The sequence below is a fragment of the Gossypium raimondii genome, chromosome 9, assembly GCF_025698545.1.
Source record: "Gossypium raimondii isolate GPD5lz chromosome 9, ASM2569854v1, whole genome shotgun sequence".
Lineage (NCBI taxonomy): Eukaryota > Viridiplantae > Streptophyta > Magnoliopsida > Malvales > Malvaceae > Gossypium > Gossypium raimondii.
In genome coordinates this window covers 9,813,200-9,833,521 of record NC_068573.1, presented here as the reverse complement: position 1 = coordinate 9,833,521, position 20,322 = coordinate 9,813,200, and positions in this window count along the sequence as shown.

Genomic DNA, 20,322 nt, shown 5'->3' with positions numbered 1-20,322 from the left:
AGTTTGGTTAAAATTTTGGCATGTTTCAACTATTTCGATGTATTTGAATTGTTTCGTTAATAATCAACTTATATTTGTTCATATCGTTTTAAAATTTTGATTTTTAAATTAATTTTTAAATTAAATTTTATTTAACTCTTAATGTATTTAAATTTTTATAATTACATTTAAATTTAATAATTATTGAAATTGATGAAAGATTTTAAAATTTATGTTTATATATAAATATATTTATAGTTATTTAATTAAGGTATATTTATAAGTATATAAAAAAATATATAATTTCTTAAAAATTAAAAGTTAAACTATAAATATATACTAATACTAAAATAAAAACGACAAGTCGATCATATTGGCTACCTTGATTGAAATTCCATCTTTCACATGCAATTGGTTCTCCTTAAACCTTAGTGAGATCAAACCTTATCAAAATCAGAATGTGACTAAACCAAATAAATTTTATTTCTACAGAAAATATGTAACACCCCTAACCCGTATCCGACGCCGGAATAGGGTTACGGAGTATTACCAGACTTACAGTTCAATCAATCAACCATTTCATGTATATTTCTCATTCAATTCAAAAACCATTCATAGACAATCATATGGTCCCTAACACGAGCCCTCGAGGCCCCAAATAGACATTAAAAGTGGTTCAGAACTAAAACGAGTGCTCAAGAAATTTTTAGAAAAACATTAAAATTTTTCAAAGTGTAAGGGTCTTACGCCCGTGTCTCAGGCCGTGTGGGCATTCGAAATGGGTCTCAGGCCGTGTGGCATTCGGAATGGGGACACACGACTGTGTCTCAGCCCGTGTCCAACCCCATGTAACTCATTGACTTGGGTCACACGGCCAACCACATGCCCACATGCTAGGCCGTGTACCTTTCGAAATGGCCTCACACGCCCGTGTTCCAGGACGTGTGCTAGGTCGTGTGAGAATTAGAGGTATACTAACTTGAGCCACATAGAGAAGCCACACGCTCGTGTGCTAGGCCGTGTGAAGCTACTGGCTTGATTTCTAAGAAGTATTAGGTGAGACACGGCCTTGTCACCTAACACACGGCTGAGATAACGCTCGTGTCTCTACCCGTGTAGATAAAAATAGACCATTTTCCAAGCCATATTCCTCACCCCCTTGGTACCAACCTATACACATCAATTTGCACATAACCATGACATAAATAGACACTCAAAACCAACCAATATCAAGTTTATAACATGTACTATCCGCACATACAACATGATATCCATGATCACATTCATTTGACCACTTTTAAACATACCAAATACACTTCTAAAGTCTACCTAAATGGTCAATTACATATATGAGACATTGTGCCTAAAACATAGCATGCCTACACATTTAGTGCCAACACTCAATTTCACAAGAAATGCATTCATATAGCAACTATACACCACATATCATAAGGCCATTTATACATATATACATATCAAAATATATTACCACCTTACAAGCCAATTCAAATGGCCAAAATACAACAAGAAATATAGCACACATTAGCCAAAATACCTATACATGCTTTTTAACCAAAATATATAAAGTCCAAAATACCAAAAAGAGTGTTTGATAGTGTGAAGCAATCTCCGACGACTTCCAAACCGAGTGAACTTCCGAAGCACTATAAAACACGGAAAAATAAACATAGTAAGAAATTAAGCTTAGTAAGTTCGTAAAACATAGAATAAAACTTACTGTATAACCAGAAATTTAGGTAAATAACTCAAAGCATAACTCAATTCAATTTGGCCAAAGCCTATCAAATAACCATTCACCAAGTTAGCTATGTATACACATAAAAAATGAGAATCATGTATGAATTCAACAATTATTAAAATTCCATGTACATGTAACACCTCTACCGCATATCGTATATCATATATATATAAACCATCTCCATGTAAATACTTGTACTAGTTCGTATCGAACTTATATAATCTCGTAATAACACTATGCCCGTTGAACCACTTAGAATCTCGTTAGATATGCAGGTAGTACACACCAGGTGTATTGAACTCTAATCTGTCAATTCCTGTACATGTAGGCTCATACGAGCGATAAACGGTAAGCTCTTCCGAGCTGAATATAGATAAGCTCCTACGAGCTATAAATCGGTAAGCTCATACGAGCTGTGGTGAGTTCGCAACACATGCAGGACCTCAACCAAAACAAAAAGCTCAATCTTAAGTTCCTTAAGTCTTGAAGCAATATGAAACATCTCTATAATGTACTCCCTCACATTTCATTGACCCTTATACTTCATACACATCGAAGAAGTCAAAAGTGATGTCATCTCAACCTTATTATTTTTGGAAAAATGTTTCTCAATTTCATTAAGGAAACCTTGGCTTGAGTAATTTCTTTAGATTCTATGTCTCTAAAGGCTTTTGGAATGTTGTGCTTCATGATCATTAGACTCATGCAATTTGAACTATCCCACCTCTCAAAAACCCTTTTAACATAAGGGTGTTTTTTGCAATGAGAGGTGCGAGTTGTTCTTCCCTTAGTATAAGGTCTATGTCTATACAGTCAAGCACTATAAGTAATTGTCTTTCTCATTCATTGAAATTAGTCCCATTAAGCATGGGTATAAAATTTATATTAGCAAATATTGTGGCAGTAGAAGATGAATTAGCTGAATATAGAACAAAATAGATAAAAACAAGCTCAAATGAATATTCATAAGTAACCAATAAATTCAAAATAGTGGCTAATCCCATATCAAGATACTAAACACAACATTAATATCAAGTCTTTGAATAGTATTATTAACGAAGCGGCACTCTTGTTGTAGCAATCAAATATTGACAATAAATTACGTCAAAAATGAATCAATCTTTGGACTAACTTATTGCTCATATAAAGCACCTTATAATTGTCACACATTTATCACCATAGATGTTATTGAAATTATGCTAAATATTAGCTTACCGTTGGGTCAATTAATAAACACATAAATGAAATAAAATATATAATGATCTTGATATTTTAAATAAATTAATCTACACAAAAGATGTCACTTTGGTGACATTTTTTCAACTAATCTATTTAAAATATTAGACAACATTAATTAAACCCTAAAGCCAAGATCTGAATTTATTTATTTCAAAATATTTAAAATTTAAACTAAAATAATTTCAATAAAGGTAAACATCATTTCAAGATATCGGACACTCCATTAATATTTCATCTTTGGACAAAATATTAATTTGTAAGTGATATCTTAATGTAGTAATCAAACACTAACAATAAAAAAACATGTCGAAAAATATATCTTTCTTTGGGCTGATTTATTACTCACCGTAAAACCGAATAATCGTCACATTTTATTACCATAGTTGCACATGTAATATAATTAACTTTCATTTGGGCGATCAATATTAACATAACTTAAGTTACATGCACACAACCTTTTATATTTTAAAACAAAATAATTTACACAAAAAGATCGCTTTGGCGACTTACTTCTTCGATGAAGTTATTTTAAAATATATAAACATTCCAATATTCAAATTTAAAATTTCATAACAACTAACAAGTACATATATTCATAATTTTGGCATAGAAAAAACACCAAAGCAATTCATGCATATACATGTATTCAAAATCAAATAGAGAAACTTACCCTACATATAACATGTAAATCTAAAATTGTATTAATGATTAAACAGATTTGCATGAATACTTGAAAAATCCATTCAAGCTAATAAATCTCAAAAACAAAATCATAATAGTTGGCATATCCCACAATTCATACAATAAATCCTATCATAATAATTTAACCAAATATTTGGAACCATAAGATGCCAAAACTTATATTATAGAGTCAAAGATTAAAACCAAATTCTTTAAACAGCTATTATGATTGACATAGATTTTCACCGAGCACCAAAAAGTTTTTACGTAATTAAGTTTTATTAAATGTTAAAATATTAACACCAACCTTAAAATGTTGTTACGTAATTAAGTTTTCTACTTAGTAATAGCAATGGCATGATTAGTGATTTTGAATTATTAATAAAATTTGCAATGACAAAATAAGTTGTTACTAAAGATTAAAATATTAGCAACAACTTTAAAATATTATGTATTTTGATTTTCTACTTATTGATTATAACAATACGATTTATCGTTACATGGACTCGGCCTGACCCGAACTTAATTGAACTCAAACTATGAACACCTCTAATCCATAATCATACTGTTAAATTTGAATTTTGTGAAATAATTGGTGATATGAAATTTTTATTTCATCGTTGGTTAATTCTAAAAATTTGACATTAATCATGGCTGTGTCAGATGCAAGTGTTTGACATTAGCAGCATTACTGGAAATTTGAGTTATGGGGTGACTTTAACACTGTTTGGGATTTACAAGTGGTTGATAATGTTTTAAGATGATGTTGTTTATAATATTTTTAATAAAATTATAATATTGTTGAGAAAAAATTGCTTTTTTTTTTTGTCTAAAACGACATAACAACCGAACATCACAAAGAAACACAGACAAAAAAAGAAAATCTTCATGAAAAATCACCATTGTAAACAAAGATTCAACAAAAGAAAAATGTACCAGAGGATCAATACAGCCACAAAAGAACCACTTCAAAAGCAACATATTATTAAACTCATTAAAGCCATAAAAGCTTTGAAGGGCTCAACTCCCAATTGTAGACCCATGAGAACCAGAGTCGAATAAGATTCAACGATCAAGAGCATCAAATCAAACCATGGAGACTTCAAGAACAACCGTAACAAAAACATTTTAAAAAAGAATTGAACGATTTAAAAAAATATATATATATGATTTATCCTTATATTAAAAGGATTGATCCCTTTTATTATAATATACACTAAAAAGGACCAGTCCTATATTAAAAGGATGGGTGTCTTTTAAAAATTTTATGTTTCCTTACATTAGTTTCTTACATAAACTCCATTTCTACTTTTATTGTAATTTAATCTCTTCTGTTCAAACTTCATCAAAACCAAAATATTTATAAATAAACAATAGAATTTTACTTTCAACATCCATGGATAAAATTTTCTATCTTCTCGAGTATCTTTAATGAAATTTATATTTGGTTAAATTTCTACTAACCTTGTATATATAGCTTTCTTCTCAAGTAATCGAAGTTTATAAAATTGAAAGGTTATTTTTACCTATATAATCTGAAAGTCATATAGTTCATTAGGATTGCTTTTGGTACTACAAAAGTTTAACATTGGCAAATTTAACTTAACATTTTCCATTTTCTTAAGAAAGATTTAATTATTAGGGTTTTATAATTTATAAGAATTAGTAATTTGTGAAAATAAGAAACATTGTATTCTATTTTATCAACCCTAGTAAATTCCATAAACTTTAAAACAAAATATGCAAGGTTTTACTAATTACCTTATTTTGTTCCTTTCTTTTTGAGTTAATCCAAAATTTACAAAATTTTTAAAATTTTGACATGAGAAATTGGAGGCAATTGCCTACCACTTTGGTACTAAAAATTTTCACCACTAAGTTAAAATCCTTTTGCAAAGAAATATTGAAAATTGTTTTACAAGTTCATTCTCCTTGTCTTTTTTGTTTTTCTCTTTGTAAAGGAGAAAATTATATTAAAATATAAGTAGTTGTTAAGATTATTCATATTCTATTTTATAACAAATTTATATATAGTATTACTTTTGTATTTATTTTTAGTATATATGTTATTGTATAGGATGAATAGGCGAGGTAGTAGAAAAGAGAAATTTCAAGGTGTTTGTGATGATTTTTCCTAAAGAAATCATATCTAGAAAGAATTTTATAGAAAGGGCTCTTATTGATGAAGATGAAACTCAATCACCAAATCATACTTGAGAAATTGAAGAGGATAAATACAACTTATCAAATGACTTATCTAAAATCAATGATCTGAATATAGGTTTCTTTTATTTTAATAAATGATCTTTGTGTTTGTTTTTTTCTCTATTGCTTATATATATCGGAGGATCACTATCACATAAGATTTTATCAAAGTGTATATATATTGTAACACCCCCTACTCGACCCGATCGCCGAGTCCGAACTACAAGACACCACATTTGTTTTCGGAGCAACTACGATAAACTATATTTAGTGTAATCCATTAAACATTTAAATACAAGTAATACATGCATATGATACGATATTTAATCATTTTTGGGTCTTATATGAGCTTACAAAAGCTCTTTTTCTAACCTGAGCTCGAATTATGACCTAATTGTAAAGTTTGCAAAATATCCAGTTGACATCATGACTTCAGAGGTTCCTCATCTCGACGCAACTCAATGACTTTGTCTCATTGTAACAAAAAGGGCTCAATATCGCGATGTGACCGTATGCTTGCATATGGTCCAAAATAGTACCAACTAGCTTCACCTAGAAAGCAAATTCATCTCAATCATTTTCTATTTCTGCCAAATATACCATTCCCAAATCTACATTTCTAACATATCTTACCATATATACATTGAAATACATACACATTCATGTCAAAATATGTACCTAAATTAAATCACATTTAAAATTTTGATGATAAAGAGAGCACTTGGTGAATCTATTATAACAATTAACAAGTGGGCAAACTATTTAAATGACGTGACATTAAATTTCCTTGATTTAAAAGATTAATATATTAGATATAAGTTTAAACTAATATATGTTAATTGATCCCGTATACCTTAATTTAAATATTTAATGAATTAGATATATAAATAATTTAATTTTGGATAGATAAAATATGTAATATATTTATTCTTTTAAATTTTAAAAATCATAAAAATCATATAATATAAAATATAAAATATTATATATTTTTAATTAATTTTTTAATACGGTCTATTATGAGGAATTTTAAACCATGGTGATAGAAGAGGAGAAAGAAAATGAGGCTGAATGGCGCATGAAAAATGAGAGAGAAAGAAAGCAAATAAGACCCAACTTTTTAGGTTTTAAGTGTGCATTAATGATTTTAGGCGCCATTGTGAACTTAATTCCTTTGAAATTTCTATTTCTTTGCATGTGATTTTCAATTGGATTCAATTTAGTCCTTATTTTCATTTTTAGTATGTTCATGATTCAATCTTGATGTGATTCTGAATATGTTTAATTTAGTCTTGTTGAGTAATTTTTTGCGTGTCTCATTAAAGGAAACATTTGGGTATTTACACATATTATCACTGTTCATGATTTGACTCCACTGCTCATGACTTAACCCTACTATTCATAAGATTGACACTCTAAGCAGGTCTCGGGCATGTTGGACATGTGTATTGTTCCAAGTCGCATGTTGGAGTTCGCAGTCCCTTTCATATGAACTCATTGGGTGTAAGCGAGATGGGACCACGAACTCCCTTCCACTCCTATGAATTGATACTGTGAGCTCCTTTCAACTCCTGCAAGCCGATACCACGAGCTCCCTTAACTGACCTCTCACTGTACATCTTGTGTGCATCCATCTGGTGGGGTCTAGTCGGGTCGCAGGTAGGCGACCCGAAGCTTATCTTGGTCTCGGGCTGGTGACTATTACTGTATGACAATCTAGTCCCCCCTGGTAGTGGGCCTAAAGAGGGTTATAAAGTGGCACTCTTTAGGGCCATCACTTCACGTTTATTACAGCTTGCAGAATATAGAACGTCTATTGTGATCTTATGTCAAATTTGCCACATTTAGGGACGGATCGTGCTCGCGTGTACCGGACCGTTGGTGCCCCTCGTTTATTTGAACCGTCAGAATGTGGAGGGAAAAGACTTCTTTAAAAGGGTTTTTTGAAACCTTAAAAATCACACTCTTAATATTTTTGTAACCGGAATCAGTCAAAACTTTTCTTTAAGGTAATTTTCAGTAACTTCTCATCTTAGGTTTTAAATTTCCTCTATTCTTTTCTTCTTCTTTCTGTGTCGAAAACATGTTGAGAATGAGAGGAGCTCATGGTCAATTAGTTCCGTGTTGCCTTTTGAAAGAGCGTGCTTCCAAAACCCTTGTCGAAGCCAACTTTTTTCCCTACACTACAAAATACAAAGAGATGCAATTGGCCTTACGTGAGCGGGGATTAGAGATTCCCAATTTCACCTATGAATTTTCTATTCCTGAGGGTTGCACAGGCTCAGTGATACAAGTGATGGTAGTTTCATGCTCCCCCTCCACGCCTTGGAAGTTGGGTTCCAGTTGTCTTTGAACCCGTTCTTTTGCCATCTCCTTGATGATTACTAAATTGACCTTAGTCAACTTTTTGGATTTTTGTGGTGGATCATGATAGCCTACTTTATCAACTGTCGCCACTACAATGAAGTACTACAACTTATAGTTTTTCAGAGTCTGTATATGTTAAAGTCCTAAAACCAAATTCATCTCAATCATTACCTATTTCAGCCAAATATACCATTCCTAAATCTACATTTCTAACATATGTTACCATATATACATTGAAATACATACACATACATGTTAAACTATGCACTTATGGAAATTTCCAAATTTCTATTAAATTGTCATAAACATACATATATAGATCACAAATATGGCAACATATTAAGCAATCCAGCTAAGTGCCAAACTCTAATACAAAAGCCAATCCAATTGACCATTCTCCTATTACCATTTCTAACATTAAATATGAACATGATCACACCTTATGTAAAAACTAACTCAACCTAAGTACATGCCATATAGTTAACAAAACATGACTATAAACACATTACTGAGTTAAGGATCACTGGCTGGATGTTGGATCACACTTAAAAATTTTAGGATTTACCTATGCCCGAGCATAGAGAAAAAAATCATATGCTGAGCAATGAAGCTCAGTGGTATTTCCATGATTCAAGTCATTATAATAAAAGTTTAAATCAGTTGCATATAGTCAATTCAAGTTCAATTCATAGCCAATTCTCATGCAATTTCATGCTTAAAACTTCTATTACCATATAAACATGCATATAATCATTTTTACACTCCAATTCACTATGTATGCAGCTAAACTTACCATTTCTCAATCATTTCACAACTACTTGTAACCTCCCCAACCCGACCTAGACGTTAGACTCAAATTTGGGAGATTACATTAGCCACCGAGGTGACCTAGTATGATCGGAGTTTATAAAATAATAATTTTAAAAGATTTGTTTATTTTAAAAGAAAACTTAGCCTATTTTCAGAAAAACAACTAAGTTAACAAAAAACCAATTAATATTAACATTTTTCTTGTAACAGTGACTATTTTTGAAAACTTACTTAATTTATTTATAAACTTAGCAATAGACAAGTGATTTTTTTAACTTAGTTTTGATTAAAACTATATTTCATGCATAGATAATTAAATTTCATATCTTAAATTAATTTAAGTGTTGTGCATGCTAAAAAAACCCTAAATGTGAGTCTCATGCCACAAAATAAGTTAAACTGGACGATTCCAAAATAACAGAAACTATTAAATAAGCTTAACAATACCTTCATAAATAAATAAAACGTATTTGAACTCTTCATATGCCCGTCCACGCCCTAACTTGATGAGTTATTTGTAAAGATGGAAATAAAAGGGGGAGTAAGCTATGAAGCTCAATGTGAGTTCCATCACAAGGGAACCGATGCAAATAACAGACAAGTCAAGCAAAATAGCAACTCATAGAACAAATAAAAATTAATTAGCAATACAGAATATCGATAATTCAGAGCAACAAATCAACATAAAATTTCAATGTTCATAGCCATGTAATTACTTATGAATGTAATGCAAGTTTGGTTTAACAGTAAAAAGGTCCTATCCTACCGTTACACACCACAGTTAGGAGTTCTCCTTTACCTTCACACCACGTTGTGGATAAACCACTGATCATTGCAGATGAACTGCTAATGATAAATATATTGGCGGATGAACCATCCATCTATGTAGATAAAAGTTGCTAATACGTTGTGGATAAACCACTGGTCGAGCATATGATTGCCGACTAGAATATTGGTGGATGAACCATTCATTTGTGCAAATAAAAGTTGCTAATATGTTGTGGATAAACCACTGGTCAAGTAGATGAACTTCCAGCTACTTCCTCCGTTCAAATGTCCTACCCCATGTAATGCAGCATGACATGTTATAACAATTAAGTGCAGAGCTCCGCCCATGTGACAGAGCTCCGCCCATGTAGCTAAACTGTGTAACAGTTTGTGCCTGTGCAACTCAGGGTCACTCTTTGAGATCATGTGGACAAACCTGCACCAAAAATCAAAAAGGCCATATGGCCGTGTCATGCAACCGTGTGGGACACACGACCGTGTGGTAGACTGTGTCCTAGGCTGTGTGTGCCCAAAAATACCTTCAAACACAAGTTTTTTCACATACCAAAACTTAGACTCCAAGCTATGCATTAACAAACTTCCAGACCTATTCAAATTGTGCCAAAACAAGCCAAAATATACCAATTCACAATAAATTTATTTGCCTAACCAATATGCCCTCATTGGTACCACAATTTCAAACATAAACAATAACCATTCAACTAAAATATATACCCCAAGTTAAACTCATTCAATCATCATCCAAATTCTAGGCATCAAATGTCAAATTATCAAATGCATATATATCTAATCCTAAGTTCATAATTTGCCACAACCAAATTGACCATTTCAACAAAGTACAAAACATTCCAAGATGTCTATTATCATAAACATCCCAAAATAACCATTTTAAAAACATTTAGATACAAATTATTCATTCAACATCACATACCATAATCAACCAAAATACCTAGTAAGATTTACATCAATACATACATTATTTTTTCCAAAAGCCACAAAATATACTCATAATGCTTATAGCATACCTAACCAAAAACTCTATTTACACGCCACTTTTAACTGGGTCAAAATAAAGAAATAACTACTGAATGAGTTGTTGGATAGTGTGGTCTCCAACGACATTCCAATCGAAAGAAAAAGTTTCACAATCTACAAAGAAGAAAAACCAAATAAAGTAAGCTTGTGGAAAACTTATTAAGTTCATAAACAAAACATAACATACATGTCAACTTAATTACAAATCAGACAAATGTAATACTACTAACTCTTTTTCATATTTCATTATCTCAACTTGGATGATTCATATCACTAAAACATAACATATCAATATTTATACACCAAAATATAAATCATCATATCTTTATATTCCATTTCCATTTCGATCATTAACTATTATGCCCAGAGAACAATAGTAAATTGACTTTGGATACACAGGAGGGTAATGCTCACATAAGCTAACAAAAAGACATTAATCGATACATGATGCTGCTCACACAAGCTTGAGAGAATCTGTAACACATGCAGGATCTCAAGCCATTAGTACGATATCCATCACCGGTACATAGTACCTACTAAAAATATAACATCGACACAGAGTGCCTGCTAATACAACACCAGTACAAAGTACCTGCTACTGAGATCATTAGAAACTAATGCCTGCTAAATATAACACCAGTACAGAGTGCCTGCTACGCTCTAATGACATGTGATTTGTATCTGAGCTATTCACTAAGTTCACACGGGCTTATCTTGTTTTCCCGAGATCTTTCCATGCTTAGAATTTATCTTTCAAACCTTAATCTCTCCATTTCATTACCATTTAATAAAACATAACATCATACAAATTCATATAATCAAACACATACTAAATTAAAACATTAACAACATAATAAACATAATACAAACTTACCAAAATATGATAGCTAACGACACGTGACAACGATTACTTAACAACTTTTCCTTTCCCGCATTTATCAACAAATCGATCTGTTTCTTGATCTAAATATAATAATTTTATTCAATTAACCAATTCAAATATCATAAAATACTTAAATTCACTTATTTGACCTTTTATCAATATTTTACACTTTTACCTTAGAATTTTACCTTTTAATCAATTTATTCCCTAAACTCGAAACTTTCAATTCAATCACAATTTAACCCAATTTCATGCTAGCCAAATTTTCCTTATACTAATATAGCCCATATTTATTAAATTTTCACAAATATTTTATGTCCAATTTAATATTTTATTAATTCATCTTTTAACTAAAACTCACCAAAATCACTTTACAAAATAGTCCTATTTAACTATCAAGCTTAATAATCTACCATTAAAATTAAAAAACATCACAAATTCATCCATGGAAAAATACTAAATATTTAACATTTTTACAAATTAGTCCCGGTCTAGCTATACTAAGTTACAAAGATATCAAAACATAAAATTTACAAAAATGGGCTAAATAATAGCTTACATACAAAGGTTGAATAACGTTCAAGATTTGAAGCTTTTATTTCTCTTAAAAATGGTGGGAGGTTTGGTGAAAGAAGAAGAACGAATAGGTGATAACATTTTTCTTTCATGTTATTATATTTTACTTAACATTTTAACATTAAAATATTATAAATTAACTTAAAAATCATACCAAACTGTCCACTAAAAATAACTATGGAATATTTTCCATTTAAAACCCTTTAATTAATTAAGTGAATACATTTAGTCCATATAAACTCATAGTGATTAACTTTTGCAGTTTTTACAATTTAGTCCTTTTTCTTAATTAACTAAAAAATCACTAAAATTTCCCGACCAAACTTTAATACACCTATAAAGTAACCCTGGTTTGCGAAACAAGGACTCAATACCTCATTTTCCAAAACTACTTGACTTTAGGGACAAACCTATTGTACTTAACTATTCATTTAATTATAAAAAAATATCAAATAAAAAATTAATATAATATTATATTTGACTCGTAAATATTAAATACTAATATTTATCGATTCATTTATCAGAATTGTGGTCCCAAAACCATTGTTTTTGACAGCACTGAAAAATAAGTTGTTACAACAAGGGCACTTAGTCGGGTGAGATGTCTCAGGCCATGTGGAAGGGTTACACAGCTGTGTGACATACTGAGGCCATGTGGTTTATGAACTACACTAGGGTTTCTAGGACATATGGTCGTGTGGCCCACACACCCGTGTGGTAGACCATATGGAAGGTTTGTGCCTGTGTGAGAAGCGAACTATCTTAGGGTTTGCAGGGGGATATGGATGTGCGGTCCACTTGTGTGGTCCACATGCCCATGTAGCCCTATCCTAGGCACAATTTTTCCCTGACTCAGTAGTAAAAGAACACACACCTTTTATCAAAACATCGAGCAACGTCTCTCTCTTTCAAATCTAATTCGGGGTACCTAAAATGGTCCTTCAACTAGCAATTATACAAGGATTAATGGTTGACATCAAGATAAAACAAGATGGTCAAAAGTTTTGATGAAAAATTGAGAAAGATTGTTTAATTGATCATAAGATTATCGTTAGATAGGAATTCTTTAAAGATTCGAGATCTAAACATCGGGATTGAGGCGTACTTACTGATTTTTGGCTAGGATTTGAAATGTTTCTAATAAAGATTTCAATTCTGGTGGAAAAATAGGTTAAGGAAGATTGGCTTTGGTTTGGGAAAGGAAATAATAATTCAACAATGGATTAAAAATATGATGAAAAGAAAAGGGGAGAAAAGAAAAGATTAAGATATAGAGAAAAAAAAGGGAGGAATTCTAATTTGGAATGTAAACTAAAACAAAATCCTAATGTAATTAAGATATAATAGAGGAGTAATTTACCCTTGCTTTCAAAATTAAAAGGAAAAATGGGGGACTTTGGCATGACTTGAAACTAGGATATAATAGAGGAGTAGCTACTTAACCATTTGAGCTGCTACCCATTCTTGTTATGTTTTTACCTTATTTAATAGTTATTTTAGGAGTGTTTTACAACCTAGATTGCTAAAATGAAAAATAAAAGAAATGAGAGTGAAATGGATAGAACCTAGGATCTCTAAAGAGTGCACTAACTACTTATCCATCAAGACCAAGTTATTTTTTAATTATTCATTTCATCTAACCCCTTATATTTTGAGGCATTACACTACTTAATCAATTCATATTGTCATTTATAGGTACATATACTTCTTCATTTACCATCATCAACATATACACATATACTCAATTACATCTCAATATTTTAATCATTTCTGAGCCTATTAGCTCTTTAATACTCAATCGGCCCTAAGAGCTCATTTTCAACTCATTTTGCATAATCTTTCACATGTTTTCATATACCACATTTCAACTACATTTCATTTCTTATACCATATAGTCAATTCATGTTTTTATAACCCTGTTAACTAGTCATGAACTTAGAATGGATACATGGATCTGTCACCCTAATTTGCCCGACAATGATGACTCTAAAATATGTACATATTACCACCCCAAGTTCCTCGACAACGATGGTTTCCAAATCTGATTATTCTGTCATCCCAGGTTATCGAGCAACGATGACTCTATTTGTACATTCTACCACCCCGGTTTCCTGGCAATGATGATATCTATCAATATCTTGTCCCTATTACATGCCAACTATATTCGACTCGATCCAAACAACTAATAGGGTAACCATTTTTTCAATTTCATTATATGATTGAGTTCACATTTCATTCTAATTTCATCATCATTTTACTAACTATTCATACCATATAACATATTTTAGTTCCATTTTATATCACATATCAATCATGTCATGATACTTTCTATTCTATTCAATTTAGTCCACTATTATGATATTCTACTCGAATCATAGTAATTCAATTCAAAAAACCATTATTTTCTCACCTTATTAATAAATCATGCAAGTTAACATGAATATGCAATAGTTAGATTGATCTCAAATCATAGAAATACAAATTGGGATCACGTGTCACTCGTCGTCGGCTCTCGTTTTTCCTTTCCTTCTTGATGACCTGACGTCGTCTTTAACTATGAATAGTAATTCAAAAATTACACACTATCTAATTTCATCCAATTTGCAATCAAATACAAACCAAGCATATTTTTATTTTATCCAATTTAGTCCCTAAATTCAGGACAAGCATAATTTTCAATATATTTCCTCAGATTAAAATTCGATTTCACATTTATTCACTAGGGACCATATACTTTCTATTCCTAACATAATTTCATAACAGGTTTTCATTTTATTCAATTAGATCCTAACTCAACCTTGGATTAGCAAAGGAGCTTTTGTAAGCTCGTATGAGACCCAAAAATGATTAAATATTGTACCATATGCATGTATTACTCGTATTTAAATATTTAATGGTATAAATTAAATATAATTTATCATAGTTTCTTTGAAAATGAATGTGACATCCTATTGGGTCGAGGATGGGGTGTTACATATACTTCGTGTTAGGTTGTGGAAATTAGCCTACGTATTCATTATTTTAAGTGAATAATTCAGTTCGATGATGCAATATTAGCATTATTTATACATGCTTCCATAGTTAAGTACAATACTTTTTTTATCCAATGTTTGCGTTTTTTATGCATTTCATATTTGGTTCGTAAAATTTTGCAATGTTATGTCCTCTTAATAGCCTTCAAATAGATATGCCTCAACTTGTCCCTTAAGGAAAAGGTCATGGCTTAGTTAAAACTTGTGATATTTAACATATTACTTTTTGATGAATTAAATGTATAAAGTCAATGATATGTTGATGGTTTCTTGTGACAATGGTATAATGCTTATGTTAATTTATTTCTAGGTAAAATAAAATTGTGTGGTAAATATAATATGCATAAAACTAGACTTGAAAACTAATGGTGAAAAATCGAAGTTAAAGGTTAACATGGCACATGATATAGATTGTGTCATTGGGGAAAATGCACATGACTTAGTTAATATTTGTGGATACATCATTACAACAACTGCTTCTTTGAATGTGAAGAACAAATTCATATTTATCACGTCTCCTTTTCTATACCCCGTCATGGGCCTAACTTGAATTTTGCAAAATGTCAACAAAGTCTAAACCATGCTCGAACTTGGAAACTAAAAGACTCTTAGTCTTCAAGCCAAAGTTGTATAATGCAACAAGGGCCAATAATATATGAATAGGAGAGAAAACAACAACTATCTCCATTTAACTATAACCCTCTACGAACCATTCGAGTCCTAAAGACCAAAAAAGAGATGTGATTCTTTTCTAAATCAAGCACATGCCTGATGTCTGACACGACTCCACCTTTAATCGAATTATATGTGGAGAAAAAAATCATCACCCTTGTCCTTAGCCACATCGGCTACCTCTGTAATTATCTGAAACTGTCAAAATTGAAATTTGTTATTCCATCGACCTTTTCGATATCCAAATTTATTTTTGTGTCACCAAACAAATCATTCTATTGAAGATGAACTTGGGCTCTGATACCAATTTTTTGGGGATCGACCCTTATAAACAACGGATAAGAAAAGTAGAGAAGAGCCAACACAAATATTTTACATAGAAAACTCCTCTAAAGAAGATAAAAATCGAGAGCAACAAAGGCTTCGTCTTTTCACTAAATGAGTAAAAAAACGAGAGTACAATATGATGTAAATAAACCTAAATATGCTTAACGTACAATACCAGACCCCAAAAACAAATCCCTAAGTTGGGAACAAAATTCACTCCATAGTTACCACGAAACTCTCACAAAAATTCATATGCAACTACATCTTATCTCCCTCAAGAAAAGCCCTTACTGATTAGCATGTCTGAATTAGGGTTACAAAGATCCTTTAAATAGGTTAAAATTAGAGGTATAATTATACTAAAATAACCCTGAAGTAATCAGAGTCCAGCTAGGAGAAGAAGTCCTACTTGGAGTCTAAAATGTGGCTACATTTGGAGAGATATCATCGCAACGTCATGACTCTCTTCGTCATGATGTCTCCCCTTCTCTTGCCTCAAGAGATCGACGCCTCATCTTGATGACCCTCGTCGTGGTGTCGCCTCTTGCTCGTTGCGTTGTCGTAATGCCACATATTCCTCACCTTGACGTTGCACATCTATTTCCGATAAATGTGAGGCACACCCCACAACTTTAGTTATGTTTTTATTATGATACAATATATATGATTTTACAATTTTTCAAACTTTAAATTTTATGAATTATTTCAATTTTACTTATGAAATTATTTTTATTACAATATTTCTTATAAATTTCTTTAATTTTGCTAGTTTTTTTATTTTAATTTGATTTAACTAAAAAATATTGTTTTTGAATAAATAACTAGGATTTTAAGATTGTGATGGGCTATTTTATTACCAACTGGGTTATATTTTATTGCAAAATAAAATTAAATAGCCATAATGATATCTTATTTATAAACGTTTGAAACCAAATATTATAGTTTCTAAAATTTACTTTATACAATGAGTAAATGTTGTTGTGTAACATAGAATGCATCCAATTATTATGTCATTGCAAATTAATATTTCGTAGTTTTATAAATATCATTATGTAAAAGTATTAACAACCATATTATTATTATTATTATTATTATTATAATTATTATTATTATTATTATTATTATTACTATTATTATTTTGTAAAGTATTTGAGAACCACATTTTATGGTTGTTAAAATAACTTTTTGGCAATGACATATAGTCATTGTGTATTGTAATACACTACCATTTAAAATATCGTTGCAAAATAATATTTGGCAACCAATAGTATCTTTACTACATAAACAATTTGACAACCATTTCTTATAGTTATTAAAACAATTTTTTGGAAATGACTTTTAGTCATTGTGTAATGTAATACATAACTAACTAAAATATCATCACAAAATAATATTTGACAACCATTATATTATAGTTATATAAAAGATTTTGCATGTAAATTTATGTTGTTATGAAATCTATTTTGCAACTAATATAAAAGTAGTCATTTTTTCATATCATCTAAAGTTATCATGTAACAAAATAACTTTTGTAACTAAAATATTATTGTTGAGTTATAAATTTGGTAACCAATTTTATTGTAACTAAAACATTTTCACACAAATAAATTAAGTATTTGCTAAAAAACCATTACATTTGAAAACAACAAAATTTGTTGCAATATCTATAAATAAAAATGACATTTTTATTTGTAAGTGGTTGCGTATACTTTCGTTGTCTATAGTATACAAAATTAGCCTCAAAAAATTTTCATTGTTACAATAAAAATTTAGCAACAGTAATACTATTTGCCCTTTTAAATAGGTTGATATTAGAGTTCTAATGATACTAAAATATCCCTAGAATAACTAGAGTCTAACTGGGAGAACAAGTCCTGCTTGAAGTCTAAAACACGGTTGCCAAATAGGAGAACACGTTGTGACATTGCAACGTCCCATTCGCTTCGTCACGATGTCGTCCATCGCATCGTTCCGATGAGCCGATGCTCCTCATCCTGACATCAGGCCTGTTTTGGCCCTTCTTCGGATGCTCGTCGATTCTCATCTAAGCTGTCTACAATGCATCTGGTAAATGTAAGGCACACCCCACAAATCTCCAACTTGACTTGTATTTATCATGCATCCTTTTTCATGCCCCGTCACGATCCAAACTTTAATTTTGTAGAATGTGAACCAAGTCTAAATCGTGTTCAAACTTGAAAACGAAAAGATTTCTAGTCTTAAAATCAAAGTTGTATAAAGCAATAGGGGCCAATAATCCTAATCAGGAGAGAAAGCATTAACTCTCTCAACCGTGACTATAACCCTCTACAACCAACCTTGCCTCAAATACTCTGCGAACCATTCGAGTCCTTAAAACCAAAAGGGGATTAGATTCTTCTCTAAACCAGGCACATATTTGACATCTGACACGAGTCCACCTTCAACCGAATTATGTGGAGAGTAATGAATCATCAACCTTTTTCCTCGACCATATCAACTACCTCCGTAATTATCCAAAACTGCTAAAAATTAAAATTTGTGATCTATCGAACTTCTTGATATCCAAAATCATTGTTGTGTCACTGAACGAGTCGATCTGCAGAAGCTGAACTAGACTTTGGTACCAATTTGTTGGGATCGACCCTCATAAATAACGAGCTAGTAAAAGTAGAGAAGAAAGAAGACAAATATTTTATGTGGAAAACCTTCAAAGAGGGAAAACCACGGACAAATGAGATATCAACTTTTCACTAAATGAGTAAACAAATGAGAGTACAATATGGAGAAAATAAGCTAAATGTACAGCCTGTACATTATCCAAAACCCCGAATACAAAGCTCAAAATCTCAAAGAGTAAATCAGTAAACAAAGCCCTAAATCTAATAAGACACTCACAAAAGGGGTATAAAAATACTCTCCATGATTACTACAAACCTTTCACTAAAACTCATATGCGACTACATCTTGTCACCCTCAAAGAAAAAGCCTACGACAACATCTTGATTGGCTTATCAAAATAGGGATACAAGGCCCCTTTAAATAGGCTAATCTTAGAGTTCTAATCATATTAAATATCTATAAAATAACCAGAGTCTAACTGGGAGAAGAAGACTTGCTTGAATTCTAAAATACGGTTGCCAAATAGGAGAACACGTCGTGACGTTGCAACATCCCATTCACTTCGTCACGACATTGTCCATTCACCTCGACCTGTAATGTGTCCTATAAATACGAGGAACACCCCACAAATACAATATTTAACGACTACTTTTAGTGTTGATAATAACGATAATACTCATTTTAAAATGCAACTTGCCTAGCTTATGGCTGCTTGCTTAAGTAAATATTGTCTCACATTTACTGAATAGATCCTGAAAGAAGCTATTTGATGCATTAATAAATAACTAATCATATGTTATTGGGACACTTGGTCATTTTCATCAATAAAAGAATTAATGGTTGTATTTCTTTTCCCAATCCAGTAGCAAGAGGATTTTGTCGAGTAGTTTGAATTATTTTGTTCATAAAATTGCAATTTGGTTTTATCATTATGTTTGGTTATCTACTTTTTAACATTCCTTTTACTATCAAATCACATCCACCACGTGGATAAAAAATAAAATCATGTATTAAATATATTTTAAAATATTAATATAAAAATAGATTATGTTTTGGTTGAAATAGTAATGGTGTTTTGAGTGTGTATTTTTCATTTATATACATGATATGAAAAATAAAATAAAAACACCATTAAAATTATATAATTTACTTTGTAAAGCAATGATATTTTTTAGTCACTATTTAAGTCAATATAAATATATTTACAAAAAATTGGTACACAAAATCGAATGAGGCTTTAATTAAAAGGGTAAAGTAGAGATATTGAAAACAATAGTGTTTCAAGTTCAAATCTCTTGTGTGTTTGCATTATTTCTATGTTTTATATATAAAGTTATAAAAGACAAAAATACTTACAAAATAATATAATT